General features: G+C 35.9%; 1 protein-coding gene across 4 annotated transcripts in view; it reads left to right on the forward strand.

Annotated features, from left to right (window-relative positions):
- LOC106875473 (tubby-related protein 4) overlaps positions 1 to 17,342 on the forward strand; it is a 680,107-nt gene that overhangs the window by 572,868 nt on the left and 89,897 nt on the right. The window lies entirely within an intron of this gene.

The raw sequence follows: 17,342 nt of genomic DNA on the forward strand, positions 1-17,342 counted from the left end.
CTTTCCGCTCTCTTCTCCACATTTGCTAGCCAACACCCCCCACCCCACCTCGAATACTGCTACCCATAATGAGGATTGAAGCACCACAAAGATCAATCACAAAAAAATAAATGGAATGATGGGACTTGATTATTTGGCTTGACTTAAACAGCTGAAGCTCTATTCTCTGCAATGCCACCATGAGCGATACATTATTTGCACAATGTGGAAAATATTCCACCAATATTATCCAAATGATATTGGTATTATGTTTACAATTTACCCAAGACTGGGCTCCCATGCAATGCATCCCCTACAAAGGTCAACACCATTTCTTCACTGCAAATGGTCCTGCACTTTTCAATGTTACCTGAAAAGAAATTAAAGTAGAAAAAGACCCCACAACTTTCAAATGGTACCTGGACAAATTCCTCCAGGAAATACTGGATAAACCACCAACACCTGGATATGTTTCAACCAACAATAACTCTGTTTGAGTGGTCCATGGTGTCCCGAAATAATTAACTAAAAGACTTTTCCAGGTGGTGCTGTTGAGTTAGTCATGGCCTGGACCGATAATGGCCGAAACCAATCTAAGTTATATATGTATATATATATTATATATAAAAAATACAAAATGGGACAAGAATGCAAAACATCCAGACAGTTAGGTGATACAAAAAAGGGACAACAAAACATCCAGATAGACGATACAAAGAAAGCAAGGATGGGTCATTTGGAGTTTTCTTTCCTCAGTCAAGTTTCAGATTATCTCTGCAATTTCGGCTGGTTATACTTGAAATTGCTCCGATCTGGCCAGCCGCAAGGAAAAACTAAGCTAAGTGCATTAGATTCCTTGGAAGAAAGCAGCGAATGTATATGAGAACAAGGATGGAAAAAAAATGGAGAATGTTACACAAATACAAATAACATGACATAACAACAGGTGTCTTTCGACTAAGGACAAATTAAATTAAGCTGGTGTGTGTGGAAGTTAAGCCTTCTGGCAGGGATACAAGTTTTCACAGGCACAGGGAGGAATATAGATGTTGCACAGACAGTGGCCCAACCAAGAAAGAAAGGTCAGGCTTGGCCGAACATCAGTCATGTGGGGAGAGAAGAGAGAGAAGTAGAAGCAGAGGGACAGAAGAAATAAGGAGGGGCGAGAAAAAATTACAGGGACACAGTGAAGGGAAAAGAGTAGGGAAAGTGAGCATGAAGAGAAGGCAAGGAAATGTAAGAGAGGGGGAACGAAAGAACAAAGAGTGGAATGAACAAAGTAGGCTTGAAAGGGCTGATAGAAAGAAGGAAAGAATAATAGAAAGAATAGAGTCATACAAGATTTAGATAAATATATACTTCTATATAAGAGACCAAAGTGTACGTACACCGCTATATGTTTTATATATAAAAAGTACAAATATTTATATATATTCAAAATGTATTTTTATATTGATCTGTTTACGTATATTACTAAGTATTTTTCATAAAACTGCAGCTAGTAAAATTATTAAAATACTGGCCTACTAGTTCATGGATTGTATCCTGAAATCTATCAAGACACTTGTCTCACTATCTCAATTTGCCTAGCTTAAGTAGGTAACATGATGAGATATAATTAATCTCTGCAATGAAGGTAATTAAAAAATTTATAGATGTTTTGCTTGATTATATTTCTGGGCTCATACTTCCTTCTGGGCTCCTACAAAAGATAAAGGTTCTACAAGTTGTGGTATTACTTGTACTAATGGTAATGTCAAGTTAATTCTCCTCAGAGTCATAGGAACGATCAATCAGTTATTACTGAGGCATATATATATAAAAATTTAAGTTTAATAAATATAGTAGGTGTTCTTCAACTTCTGCATACCAACCAAGCAGCTGTGGGACCATGTCTTCTAACTAGCACAGGAATAAGACACATAACTCTCAGTAGCCAAGTCTACTTAGCTCTAAGTTGTTATTGTTGTTTTAGCCCTAGGTCAGCCTTGACTGGGTACTTTTGTATATCAGGAACTCTCTTCTTCAGTGTGTCCTTTTCATATTTACGGTAGTTGCATGTAGTTTGCAGAAGATTTATCTGCACCTATGTAGAGGCTGTCTCAGTGGCTTGAAATTTGGCTGCTGTTTCTAGTAGCCTGATAACTTCATTTGTTTTGAGTATGTGCCAAATTTTATATCATTTGTAACTCACCTCTGTGAGCAGCAGCAGCAGCAGTACTGTAGAATTTATGAATCATTTGTTAGCATGCAGTAAGGAGTTACTTCCTGCAGTAGATCAACCAAAATTATGTCCGTGGAGAGATTGATCTCTCATCTGCTTACCACAGCAGCAACCAAAAATAAGCACAGTGTCTAATGTATCAACTAGAAAAGAAAAGAAAAAAATGGAGGAAATTTCCAAATTAAATATTGAGCAGAAATTAATGAAGTGACACTGGTTTTTATTTTACCTGTGCAAAGCTACTTAGAATATTTCAGTTTTCAGCAAACCTATATGCAGACCCATTAAAAGACAATGTTAAACATTTATATATAATCAGTTAGGCGTGTTAAATAGATAAGCATGTTAAATACACTAAATGACATCATGCCAAACATCATAATATTGATAATTTAGTTGAAGATAGATTAGCATTGATTGAGTGAATTAATGGAGTTGTAATAGTTGAGAGTTGAATTAGGTTATACTTAACATTAGTGTCTTCTCACTATTGATTCCTGGGCTGATATCAGAAACCATTATTGATTCCACCATTGTCATTTTCTCTGTAATCATTATACATACTAACACACACATGTACATGTGTGTGTGTGGATACAAATATGGTCAAGTAGTCAAGGAGCTTGCTTTGCAATGATGAGATTTCAAGTTCAATCCCACTGCATTGCATCTTCAGCAAACAATTTATACAGTAACCTTGTGAGTGAAGTTGGGTAGATGAACACTGTGAGTAGATGAACATTGAGGCTTGTGAGTGAAATTGGGTAGATGAACACTGTGTAGAAGCTCATCTCATGGGTTATACAAGTAATTCAAGGGGCTAGCTTTGTTACATGCAGATTCCATTAAGAATGCACATGCCTTTGAAGTACTCAACCGTTTACACACTAATGCAATAAATAAATAGTCTATCTGATCAAACAACAGGTAAATTCATTCAAAATTGTTTTAGGGTCCAATGAGTTAGCCAAAATTTCAAAGTCACTGTCAACCTGTCCCTTTTAAAATTTAATGAACAGTTACTCTACTAAAGAGTATTGAGCAATCTTTTAGTTTAATGTTAAATTGTGGAGATGTACTTGCATAGCAAGTAACCTGATCTGAGATCGTGTGCTGGAAAGAAAACAATTGCAGTGTGGAAGGTGTTTATAAGCCATTTAAAATAACACAAATATTCACTGACAAAATTGTGCTGCACAATTTTGTCATTGAACAGGTCGCGGTCTCAAAGTGACGAAAATATTTTGACAAATTAAATTTAAATGTTGAAGTGAATCTGACGGCTTTTGTGTGTTATTTTAAATGTTAAATTGCTTTTATATATAACTTGACATAAAAACAAACATTTATGTATGTATGTATGTATGTATGTATGTACACATACACACAGATGCATGTTGTTGTTTGGCCCTAGGTCTGGTTTGATTAAGCAGGTCTATTATCAATTACAATCTTAGTTATGACCATCCTGTCTTATTTCAGTCATGAATTCAAAACTACAACATCCAATATGTTCTTTGTTTTTTGAAGATGTTCAGGTTTGATGATTTGAGAGGCATTTGTCTATTTTATGTCATGGTTCTATTTTTGGCTTAACATGCACAAACACACACACATGCATGTGTACACACACACACATGCACCTCTCTCTCTCTCTCTCTCTCTCTCTCTCACTCTCTCTCTCTCCCCTCTCTCTGAGAGAATGTAGTTCAGGTAAAACCTGCAATGGAGCACTGTTCCTACACCTTGAATGGTGCTGCTGCTACACACACATCCAGAGTAAAGACACCCAGACACTTCCTAGGTTCCAACTCACAAATCTACTCTATCTCCTGTTTTTTCTACAGTTATTAAGACAGCCTCTGCTCCTAAAAGCTCATTGGTCTCATGCCACCTCTACTCAGGCACTTTCAAATCACTCATCTCTCACCCTCTCCTCACTTGTTGTGTCCAGTTTCTCACCCCAGTCCTACACCAACCACTTGACCTAGAGTACTGGCTTTTTGGAATTTCCTCCTTGAATATCTTTCCTGTAGTCATCAGCTCACAATAGTATAAGCAATATGTTAATGACATCAATCTAATCTGACTTGCAGTATTTGTGAAGGCTATGTGCATTGCTCCTTTCACTGAATTTGAGTACAAGTGTAATCCTGAAAGAATTACAAAGAGAAAATCTTTCTCTTTATAAACATGTGATAAAATATAAAATGTTCATGATTATGTTAGGCAATAACCTAAAGTTACAATGCCTATAATATAACATTTACTGAAAAAAAAAAAATGATGACGAATATTTTCTCAGGAAAAGTATCAAATGTTAAGAGCATCCCCATATATCTTATTTAAATATTAAAAAAAAAACATAAGGGTTATGACCGGTTTTTAATTTTCGAAAAGGGTCAAGATGGCAAAAGGTTGTAAACTGTAAACTGCTAAATGCATAGGAACTGCTATTCAGTGCACATTTGTAGTGCTGTCAAATTCATGGGAACCACTATTCTACTCATTGGATACCACTTGTGCTACACATAGGAATCGTTGCTCTACATATTGGAAACTGCTGTTCTATGCAGTGAAACCATTGTTCTGCATAATGGAAACCACTGCTATATACGTTGGAATCACTGTTATCTTCATTGGAAACCAATACTCTACATTTTGGGAATCACTGTGCTATGTGTTTGAGCAATCTACTAGACATAGCAGCTGAATCTCTCTCAAATCACACCCTACTGTCTTGAGAAAAGGACAGATGAGACAAAGTTGTTCTGCATACCCCAAAACAGATGGAACAACTCATTGCTAGACTTCTTTTGATGCTGGGTCTGTTATGGGGCTTAACAATAACAAAATATTTGTCGCCTAGTGGCTAAAACCATCAACTAGATCTGTGGAGCTGTCCTACCAGCTCATGAACTTTATTACTTTATTTCATGTGTGCCCCTAGTTCTGTGTATCTAGCACAACTGAAGTTTTGATTCTCTTTAAGTTAATCCTCTGAATCTTTTGTTAACCCGTTGTTTGAAGTGAATTTTAAATACTTTGAGTATGTTTAAAACAACAATAACTATGTTCATCTTAATAGCTAATATATATGCATTTCAGTAATCTAATATGAAACTCTTGTTGTATAAATGAAACTTGTGTGCTCTATTTGGTTAGATTTATTAGTTAAAACATGGAAGAGAAATTTTTAAAAGCCAAAAAAATAAAAAAGACAAGACAAAAAAATAATGCAATTGAGTTAGAAGAATCTTCATTAGATACTTCTCTAGAAAATTTATAGCTTTATCTGACAATATTCATGCTTTAACTATCAACATTTTTTACTTGCATTTCTCCATGTTGACGTTGAGGCATTGAAATTCTGTCATGTCTGTATACATTGGCTGAGCCAGCTGTTGATTTGCAAGGATTGCTGGATGTTTTGATTGCAGACACTTCATTTACAGCGTAATGTTATTTGGTACAATGATGGATTTTTCAGCTGCTAAATGCTAGAGAATTATTTGAATCAGTTTGTGTCTCTTTTTGCTACATCAGTACTGATCTATGAGATATGCCTGCAAATACTGTGATGTGAAACTAGCTCTTATGTTATTTACTAAGCTTTTGTCTTATTACACAAATATTACATGCATGCACACACATACACACACACACACAGATAGGTAGGTAGGTACAGATGACTGTGGTTAACAAGCTAGCTTCCCAACCACATAGTTTCAGGTTCAGTCCCACTCTATGGCATCTTGGACAAGTGTTCTCGTACCAAAGTCTCAAGCCAGCCAAAGCTTTGTGAGTGGATTTAGTGAACAAAAACTGAAAGAAACCCAACAAATGTATGTGTGTGTTAGTGCTTTCTTCTTTTAACAAGTAAAGGCACATGGCTTAGTGGTTAGGATATTCATCTCATGATTGTAAGGTCGTGAGTTCAATTCCTGGCAGTGTACTGTGTCCTTAAGCAAGATACATTATTTTATGTTGCTCCAGTCCACTTAATCACCAAAAATGAGTAGTACTTGTATATAAAGGGCCAGCCTTGTCACATTTTGTGTCATGCTGAATCTCCTTGAGAACTATTTTAAGGATACATGTATTTGTGGAGTGCCCAACCACTTGCACATTAATTACATGAACAGGTTGTTCCATTGATCAGATCAGCTGGAACCCTCATTGTTTTAACCAACGGAGTACCAGATTTTAGTTTTCTCTAGATATCATGTGATAGTTGTAAACAAGTATAATTAATTTTCATACAAGTAGTGTCTTTCATTTTCAGCCTTCCATGAAAAGCTTGTCTGGCCATGGGGAAATGTTACCTTACCTAGAAACGGCTGAGGGTTGGTGACAGGAAGGGCATCTGTGCACAACAAATTGCATCTGAGCCATGTAAGCATGTAAACTTGGATGCTAAAACAGTGATATATATATAATCAATATGAAAGACAGACATAATATATATATATATATATATATATATAGCTGGCACTCCGTTGCTTATGACGTCAAGGGTTCCAGTTGATCCAATCAACGGAACAGCCTGCTCGTGTAATTAATGCACTTAATGTGCACTCCACAGACAAGTGTACCCTTAACGTAGTTCTCAGGGATATTCAGCATGACACAGTGTGACAAGGCTGACCCTTTGAATTACAGGCACAACAGAAACAGGAAGTAAGAGTGAGAGAAAGTTGTGGTGGAAGAATACAGCAGGGTTCGCCACCATCCCCCGCCGGAGACTCGTGGAGCTTTAGGTGTTTTCGCTCAATAAACACTCACAACGCCCAGACTGGGAATCGAAACCGCGATCCTATGACCGCGAGTCCGCTGCCCTAACCACTGGGCCATTGCGCCTCCACAATATATATATGAGAAAATTCACCGACATATTACCATAAGCCATACTTGAAACATCAGAATCATATGTAATTCATGAACTACTACTTGCCTTCATATATATGTGTCTCAATGTAAAACACACTATCATAGCATAGATACTGTACATATGTGTGCTTTAGTATCTGTATGTGGGCATTTGTGAATGGTATATTTTTATTACTGAAGACAGTCATAAACATATTACATTAACAAATTACATAACATATGTAAATGCCTACATACATACATACATACATACATTCATATATATTTATATTTATATTTTATATTGCAATTTGTGAACAATAGCATCATTAGATATGGGTTTATAATTGGACATTCACTGGTTCTCTGTATTTCTGGTGATGAGAATGACAAGGTAACTCAGTTGACTTTGAAAGGCACCAGTTCTTTGTCAGCATTTATATCCTTCACTGAAAGGTATAAATGTACTGACTCAGACACACAGACACATGTACTTGAGCATATGCTTGTGTGCTAAGAAGTTTGCTCTTCCTGACCACATGGTTCCAGGTTCAGTTCCACTGTGTGGCACTTTGGGCAAACGCTTTCTACTATAGCTTTAGGCCGACCAAAGCCTTGTAAGTGGATTTAGTAAATGGAAACTGAAAGCAGCCTGTCATATATGTGTATGTATTTTTATGTCTGTGTTTGTTCTCCACCACCAATACCACTTCACAACTGGTGTTGGTGTGTTTATGCCTTTGTAACTTAGTGGTTCAGCAAGAGACACCATTAGAATAAGTACCAGGCTGAAAAGAATATGTGCTAGGTTTGATTCATTTGACTAAAATTCTTCAAGGTGGTACCCCTGCATGGCCACAGTCTAATGACTGAAACAAGTAAAAGATAATGTGTGTGTGTGTGTGTGTGTGTGTGTGAGAGAGAGAGAGAGAGAAAGAGAGAGAGAGAAAGAGAGGCAGAGAGAGAGATTGTCTTCAGGGCCACAAGAAGCATCCTGAATGCAAAAGCAGCATTTATAGGTCTGTTTCTGAGAAGTAAAAATGTTAGCACTGCTGTTCTTTTGGAGGCAAGGCTACCAGATTCTGGTCAGTTGAATGAAGTAGTTATAGTATATACTTTCTTCTGGATTGGTAAATCTGAAGCAGAAAAAAGGGTATCTAGTATGGGTTTCACTATTAGTATTTCACTGCTCTCTGTTGCAGGGAAAATCTTCTCTAGTGTCATCTTAAGCAGAATTAACGCAGACTTAATTAGTTCTGTCAGTGTGGTTTAAGTCAGGTCAGGGGACAATGGATATGATATTCAGTTTGTGATAAGTTCAGGAGAAAGCTCTCAAGCACTATAAAGTTTCTATGTGGTATTTAGACATTACAAAAGTCTTTGACTTTGTATGTTCACAGGCTTTGTGGAAAGTATTAATAAAGCTTGTGGTTTCCGAGTAAATGCTAAATATCATAGTGATATGAAGGCGTCTATTCTCTGAGATGGTAGTTAATTTCAGCCTTTTGATGTTCAAAACGGTACTAAAAGTTGTTTTGGCACCAGTATTATTTGCACTGCTTTTTGCAGTAATGCTGGATTATGCCTTTTCTGATGTAGAAGATGTGTTTCTTGAATACAGGACTATAGGTGACATTTTCAACCAACATTGTTTCAAAGCAACAACTAACTAAAGTTGTTTCTCACACAATAAGAGATTTACTGTTTGCAGATGGCTGCACCCTAGTTGCTAATATACTCAAGGACATCAGGCACATCATTGATAGATTTGCAGCAGTAAGTATGCATGGTTAAGTGGGATGATAAAGTAAAGAATAGCACTGTCCTGGAAATGTGTGGTTTAACTGGTATAGAGTCTTTCTTAATCATATCTCAGATGCGATAGTGTGGACATATCTCTTGCATGAATAATGGTTGAATTTTGAAACAAATCTTTTATGGTCAGCTTGAAAATTCATGATGCAGTATAGGCTGGCCACTTCTAATATTCAGGTATTTCAAAGATAATTTGAAATGCCTGTATATTAGCAAAGAAAACTTTAAGAATCTTGCAAGCACCCATGCAGACTAGAGGAAAGAGAGCATTTTTCAGCTTCAAAATTTTGAAACTCAAGCCATACGTCATGAAGATCAGTTACAGAAAAAAAAAAAAAAAAAAAAAGAAAATTAACTAACAGAACAACAATCTTCCCACAAATCACCATTGTCTACATTGCAATTTCTCAGTCATGTGCTGGTTTATTTAATAAATCATGCCTCATATCCATATTGATTCAAATAATTTGCATTGTTTGTGTGGTGTTTGTGATTACCTTTGCGAATTGATTGGTGGTCTGGAGATTCATATGAAGAGTCACCAAGTTAAGTGAATGAATGGTAAATATTGGTGAATAGTAGCAGTAGTAGTATGGATGTGTTGTTGATTGTTTATTTGTGTGTTAGTGTTGTTTTCTGGTGGATCCAGGTTATTTGTTTTTCTGTTTCTGCTATTAATTTGTGATTCCTGGTTGGATGTTTTTTTTTTGCTTTCGTGTCTTCTCACTGAAAACTCATATGTTATCTAGGACAGGCGATTTCCATCATATACATATATGATAGGAGATTTCCATATCATCATCATCATCATCATCATTTAATGTCCGTTGTCCATGCTGGCATGGGTTGGATGGTTTGACCAGGGCTGGCAAGCTCGAAGGCTGCACCAGACTCCAGTCTGATTTCTACAGCTGGATGCTCTTCCTAATGCCAACCACTCTGAGAGTGTAATGGGTGCTTTTACATGTCACTGGCACGGATATGATTTGCGTGATGCTAGTATTTGCCATAACTGCATTTTTACTTGGCTTGCTCGGTTTTCTTTTCAAACACAACATAATGCCAAAGGTCTTGGTCATTGCCTCCGTGAGGTCCAACACTTGAAATGAGCTTTTCACATGCCACTGGCATCAGCCACTTTACCTCTATGAGGCCCAACACTCAAAAGGTGCTTTTTATGTACCCCCAGCACAGGTGCCATTTACGAGATACCAACATCAGCCATGACTACGATTTCACTTGGCTTGATGAGTCTTCTCAAGCATAGCATATTGCTAAAGGTCTCAGTCACTAGCCATTACCTCTGTGAGACACAAAGTTCAAAGATCATGCTTCACCACCTTGTCCTATGTCTTCCTAGATCTACCTCTACCACAGGTTCCCTCCACTGTTAGAGATCAGCACTTCTTTACACAGCTGTCCTGTCCATACACATCACATGACCTACCAGTCGTCTCTCTTGCACACCATACCTGATGGCTCTTATACCCAACTTCATATATATATATATATATATATATATATATATATATATAAGTCTATGTGTGGCTGTATATATGTATGTATGTATGTACGTATATGGGAAAATGTCAAGGTAAAAAAATGCTAAAATAATTTTATAAAAAACATTTGAGTACCGGTTTCAGTCATCGAGACTTTTTCAACTGTAAGTATGGAAAACAATTAGATTTTGTAAAACTTAGAAGAAACGTTTTTGAAAAGAATATTTGCCTAGTATTCAAATACAAGCGGCATTTTCCTTGTTTCTGCCTGTCTCTGTCTCTCTTGTTTACTCTTGTGGGTTCAAGGTCATTGTGAATTCTTGGCAGAGAAGAAGAAGAAGAACAAGGAAAAGGAGGAGGAGGAGGATGTGGGAGTGCAATGATAGTAGTGGGATGTTAAATGGTCAAGTGCCCTGAAAGTGACTTGTCGTGGATGGCAGTAGTGATTGAATTCTTGAGAAATCTCTTTTGTATGTATTGTTTATAATATTTGCATAGGTGTTATTCTAAACAGCAATAGTAGTAAAGTAAGAAGGAGGTGGCAGGGAGGAAGAAGACGAAGAAGAAGAAGGAGAAAGAGGAGGGAGAATAATAAGGGAATGCGGGTGATATATGAATATATATATATATATATAAACAAATGTGTATATAAGTGACTTTATGATTGTGTTGGATTGGATGAATGGCTGAGAAGTTTTCTCTCAACCAATCCTACTTCACAGCACCATGGGCGGGTCCAACCAAAACCTTGTGAATGGATTTGATGGACAGAAACTAGGAAAAGCTTGTTGTGTGTGTGTGTGTGTGCGTGTGTGTTTGCACATGTGTGTCTCATTGTGCAATAATTGTAAATAACTGATACCATCATACAAGTGGTGTTGTCTGTTTCCAGTCTTCTGTGAAAACATTTCTGCCCACGAGGAACATTATCTTACCTGAAAGTGGATGTGCGTTGGCAACTGGAATGGCATCCGTCTAATCCATGCAAGCAAGAAAAAAGTGGATGTTAAATCAATGGTGATGGTGGTAAGGATATGCATTCACACACACACACATGCATATTTATACACAGAACAGTGGTATTTTCATGGTTATGAACATCAGAACCACAGAGCTATGACTGAACCATACATACATATACATATGGATCAAAATATATATATATATATATATATATATATATATATATATAATAACTTTCGAACAGATAGTCGGCAGCGCCGCCTGGCTAGGGCTTGGCTGCTCTGCATTGACAAGGGGCAACACCCTGAAACTAGTCTGCAGATGCCAAACCAGCAGGGGGACACTGCTGACCTCCCCTGTTCGAAGGTTATAAAGGACACAGGTTTCGTGTGTCACATAGCTAGCTAGAGGCGATGGCTTCTTGGAGCTAATTCACGGCAGCTTTCGTCCTAATTTTGGGACTGCCATGTTGGCTTGGCGATAACTATTAATTTCCAGTACCGCTGTCGTAGTCTCCTTTAGAGAGACTTAGAAATATTAATAACTCTATTTCTGAAAACCAGTGGATAGATTCCACTGAAATTAGATAAATAACTTTCGAACAGATAGTCGGCAGCGCCGCCTGGCTAGGGCTTGGCTGCTCTGCATTGACAAGGGGCAACACCCTGAAACTAGTCTGCAGATGCCAAACCAGCAGGGGGACACTGCTGACCTCCTCTGTTCGAAGGTTATAAAGGACACAGGTTTCGTGTGTCACATAGCTAGCTAGAGGCGATGGCTTCTTGGAGCTAATTCACGGCAGCTTTCGTCCTAATTTTGGGACTGCCATGTTGGCTTGGCGATAACTATTAATTTCCAGTACCGCTGTCGTAGTCTCCTTTAGAGAGACTTAGAAATATTAATAACTCTCTATATATATATATATGGATCAACCAGTAAATTGGTTGAATGCCCTTCTTTCGTTTGTCCTCTCACTCGTATATATATATATAGAGAGAGAGAGAGAGAGAGGAGATATAGATAGATCAATATATGCATACCTACATATGTGTGTGTGTGTATATAAATGTATGTAGGCATGTATATATTTATGAGCTTTGAAACAAAGATAGAAAGAGGAAGAAATGAAAATATAATTAGTTTAGTCTATTCTTATGTTTACACATAAATATCTATACCTGTTTACAAGAGACATAAGCATTTATTTGCTATTACAGACTGACTGCAGGCTGTCTAATGGAGAACAGAATTACCTGCTATCTTATTCACATTAACATCACATGATGTATGTATACATATAAATATATATATGTATATATATATGTATGCGTTCACATGTAGGGCGTCTGTACATATACATGTGTTTATTGGTATCACCATCATTTTTACATTTATTTTTTCCATGCTTGCATGAATTCATTGAATTCTCTTCAGCATAATGTCTTCGCACTTTGTTGCATTCCTTTGCTGTCCCTTTTGTAAGAACCAGTATACTGAGATTAGCTTTTTACACTTCTGCCCATGTCTTCCTCAGTTTTCTTCATCTGCAGTTTTCTTTGACTTGAATATTCTGGCATTTCTTTACCTGACTATCCTCATCTATATGCATTCGGTTTCCACCAATTACTACTCCAAATTAGCTTTTCTCTCTGATTCCATCTAGCTCTTATTCTGCAATTACTAATTAACTAGTCTATGTTAAGTAGTTATTCTTTACCGGGGATAAAATTTAGTATTAGTAACTATTTATCTGTTACATTTCCTGATAAGAGTGAAGTCTATATGTTCACCTGGTGAAGAGACGATCATGTCACTGGTTGGTTTCTTGAACTTGATGTTGCAAATACTTTATTTGCATCACAGCAGATACAAATGAACTAACTATTCAGTTTATTCCATAAACTATATTCATAACCACGATGTAACCTGGAGTAACCATTGTGATGTTGTTCAACATGACTGCTGAAGTTACTACAATATAGTGATCTTGCTATAATTTATGACTAAGATGGTTCACAAGAAGGCCTCATAAAACCAGTCTTTTTTGCAATGCTTAGTTACTTTATTTACCAATTTCTCTGTCACTAGCATGACTGTCCCACCCAATCCATCCTTATTATCTACCCGGAAGAATTTGTACTTGTGTTTTGCCTATGCAAAATCTGGATGAAAATCCCCTCTATTCCACTTCTTGCACAGAGCACTCATCTCCTCACCCCCACTCTAACACCTCATCAGACATACCTTTCATTGTACAATGTTGATTAGTTGCAGCTCTGAAGATTTTTACTTGATAAGGAAGATATCTGATTATAAGTTGATGTTGGTTGATGCAGGATGTCTGTTTTCTGCTCCTGAGAGAAAGTATACATTCACATGGTGACAGTTGATGGATTCTAGCACAGCTGATTTTTGATCAGGTGCACAACACTAGCATGATAAATGCTGATGACTGAAAAGTTTAATCATCATGTAAAACAGGAAGCAACAAAGATGGCAAGGAAGAGTTGGTGGAGAGCAAGGTTGTTGTTAAATTTTGTGTTCTTTGCGTATTTCTTCAACTTTTCTTTTTCTTTTGACTTCAGAAAAGTCACTTCTGATGACAATAGATTAATACCAGTTGGAGTAGCTCTGGTTTTAGTTTTCCAGTTTTGTCTCAATTTCAGCCATTTCGATAGCTGATTTTAGAAGGCATCTTTATGGTCTTTTGCCAGTAGTTAATTTGCTGAAGAAGATTTGACAAAGAAACCTCTCTTCTTTCATTCTTATTGCATATCCCAATTATTATAGATAGTCTTTCATCATAGTTGATTCTACGCTTCAATTGTTGGTTTTTCTGTTAGCATTGTTGCTTATGTAGTCCTTTCATATGATGTTTAAAATGGACTTTTTGTTGGTGGAAATTCTCCTGCTTTTTGATGTCCCAACAATAAAGTGTCCATGTTTTTCAACTGTATAATCATTTTGAAGTGACAACAGCTTGAGGGACTGATCTAATTCTGTGCCCCACATCCCTTTTTTTGAAACACATTTCTTGGAAAGAATACTACTTTGACTGGGAAAATGCTCTTCTTGTTCTACAGTGTGAGGGCCAGAGACATAAGTTTCAGAACAAGAGAGTGTATAGGAAAATATCAAAATGTTGTGTGAGAGAAGTGTGTATGGATGAATTATAGTGCACTTGCATTTCATGATTCTGAAAAGAAAGTAAAATGGAAGTACTATTACAAAAGGCTTCTAAACATAGTGAACATGTGGGAGAAACAGAGCCTTCCAATTGTAAATGCAATAGAGGGCTCAGGCATTTTAATTGATAGCAGTATAATAGACACAAAGATATAAAGTCAGGGAATGTTCCTGGTTCATTAGGAACTACTAAAGAGATGCTTAAAATATCTGGCAATGTGGGTTATGGCTTTGTCACCTATATAGTTAATCAGGTTGTATAGTAAGGTATCATACCCTGTGACTGGTGTAGCAGAATTATAGTCAACTGTTACAAGAGTAAAGGAGATGCCTTAGAGAGTAGTATATACAGAGGTATCATATTGCTGGAAAGTTACCCCCTGCTTACATCCCTCTGTGCTTTGAACTCCTATGCATCTTCTCTTTCACACATATTTCATCTTCCTTATTGTCTGTCTACAATTTTATTATACTGTTGCTCTCCAAACACTGCCCATTTTTTATGTACTGCCATCTATCACCTCCTTTTCTCTTACTCACTCCTATCTTACTGACATTCCCCAAACTGAGATTCACATTGTCGGTGACTCCATCTATGTTCACTGCATTCACTAGACTCATCTCTACTGTCTGACACTTTCCTTTCACACTTTCATGATCCTACTCACCCAGTCATCCTCGATTCTTGGTCTGTATTCTCTTTTTATCTACCTTCTTTTACCTTGAAAGTATGCTTTGACACCTCTTCTCCACCATCCTACCCCCACTTGCCTCCATCCTATCCCCACTTGCCTTCTGAGGGTAGCCATGTATAGCCTCTACAGTGAGACACCTAATCCAGGCTCTCTATCATGCTTGACACAAAACCACCTTCTTCTCTACTGCATCCCCACTCTGTTAAGGAATCTTGTTTTGCAAGCTGCTTGATGAACTCATTGGTATTGGTGTTATGAAACAGCACTCAGGTAAAGTGGTTGGTATTGATCAGGACATCCAGCCATAGAAATTTTGCCAGAGTAGACATTGCAGCCCAATACAGCTATTTCGCTTATCAGATCTTATTGAACTCTCTAACTCATGCTAGTATGAAATACAGATGCTAAATTACAAAGATGATCATATATATGTATATATATATATATATACATATATATCTTCATCCATGTCCAACCCATGCTAGCATGGAAAGCGGACGTTAAACGAACATCATCGTTTAATGTCTGTTTTCCATGCTAGCATGGGTTGGACGTGTGTGTATATATATATATATATATATATATATATATATATATATATATATATATATATATATGCATATGTATACATATATATATATATATATATATATACATATGCATATATCTCTCTCTCTCTCTCTCTCTCTCTCTCTATATATATATATATATATATATATATATATATATATATATGCATATATCTATCTATCTATCTATCTATATATATATATATATATATATATATATATATATATACACACGTCCAACCCGTGCTAGCATGGAAAACAGACATTAAACGATGATGATGAAGATATATATGTATATATATATATATATATATATATACATATATATGATCATCTTTGTAATTTAGCATCTGTATTTCATACTAGCATGAGTTAGAGAGTTCAATAAGATCTGATAAGCGAAATAGCTGCATTGGGCTGCAATGTCTACTCTGGCAAGACTTCTATGGCTGGATGTCCTTATCAATACCAACCACTTTACCTGAGTGCTGTTTCATAACACCAATACCAATGATAGATAGATAGATATAGATATATGCATATGTATTTATATGCATACATATATATATATATGCATATGAATTTATATGTATATATATATATATGCATATATATTTATATGCATGCATATATATATATATATATATATATATATATATATATATTATATATATATATATATATATATATACATGTATATGTATTTATATGTGTAATATATATATATATATACCATCATCATCATCACATTAAATGATTATATATATATATATTATATATATATATATATATATATATATATATATATATATATTTATAGTGTGTGTATGTATATATATATATATATATATATATATATATATATATAATGTATGTGTGTGTAATTGCAGTATTATGCACGGCTCTTTAACATGCTGCAGGGCATGCTGTGGAAGATTGAACTATATCTAAAACATGACTCTATTTCAGTGTTGCAGCATTTACATGGAAAATATACGATCTTCTAATGTTATTTCTTTCTTGTGCATTCTTCGTATTTCCCATATTAACTATGATTGCTTCAAATAAAGCATTGAGATATATCTGTTCATCTGTTCTGTTCGTCCACCTACCTACCTACCTACCTACTTACCTATCTGTCAAATAACATATCTACCTAACTACCTACCTACCCAGATATGCAGAGATGATGTACATTATTTGTCTGCATTCATACATGCAACAACTATAGTGGCTGTATATATGTATGTATGTATGTATGTATGTAAATATATGTGTATGTAAATATATGTGTATCTGTATGTATGTATGTGTGTAAATATATGTATATCTGTATGTTTATATTTATGTGTGTGTGTGTGTATATATGTATGTGTATACATATGTATATACATATACTGACATATTTGCTCATATATGTATATGTAAGCATATATAGAGTCATATATATGTGTACATTATTATCATTATCATCATCATCAACATTATCATATACATATATGTTTGAATACACACACACATATATAATATAAATATAAAT

Source organism: Octopus bimaculoides, chromosome 3 (genome assembly GCF_046866305.1).
Source record: "Octopus bimaculoides isolate indiv1 chromosome 3, ASM4686630v1, whole genome shotgun sequence".
In the NCBI taxonomy this organism is placed as follows: domain Eukaryota; kingdom Metazoa; phylum Mollusca; class Cephalopoda; order Octopoda; family Octopodidae; genus Octopus; species Octopus bimaculoides.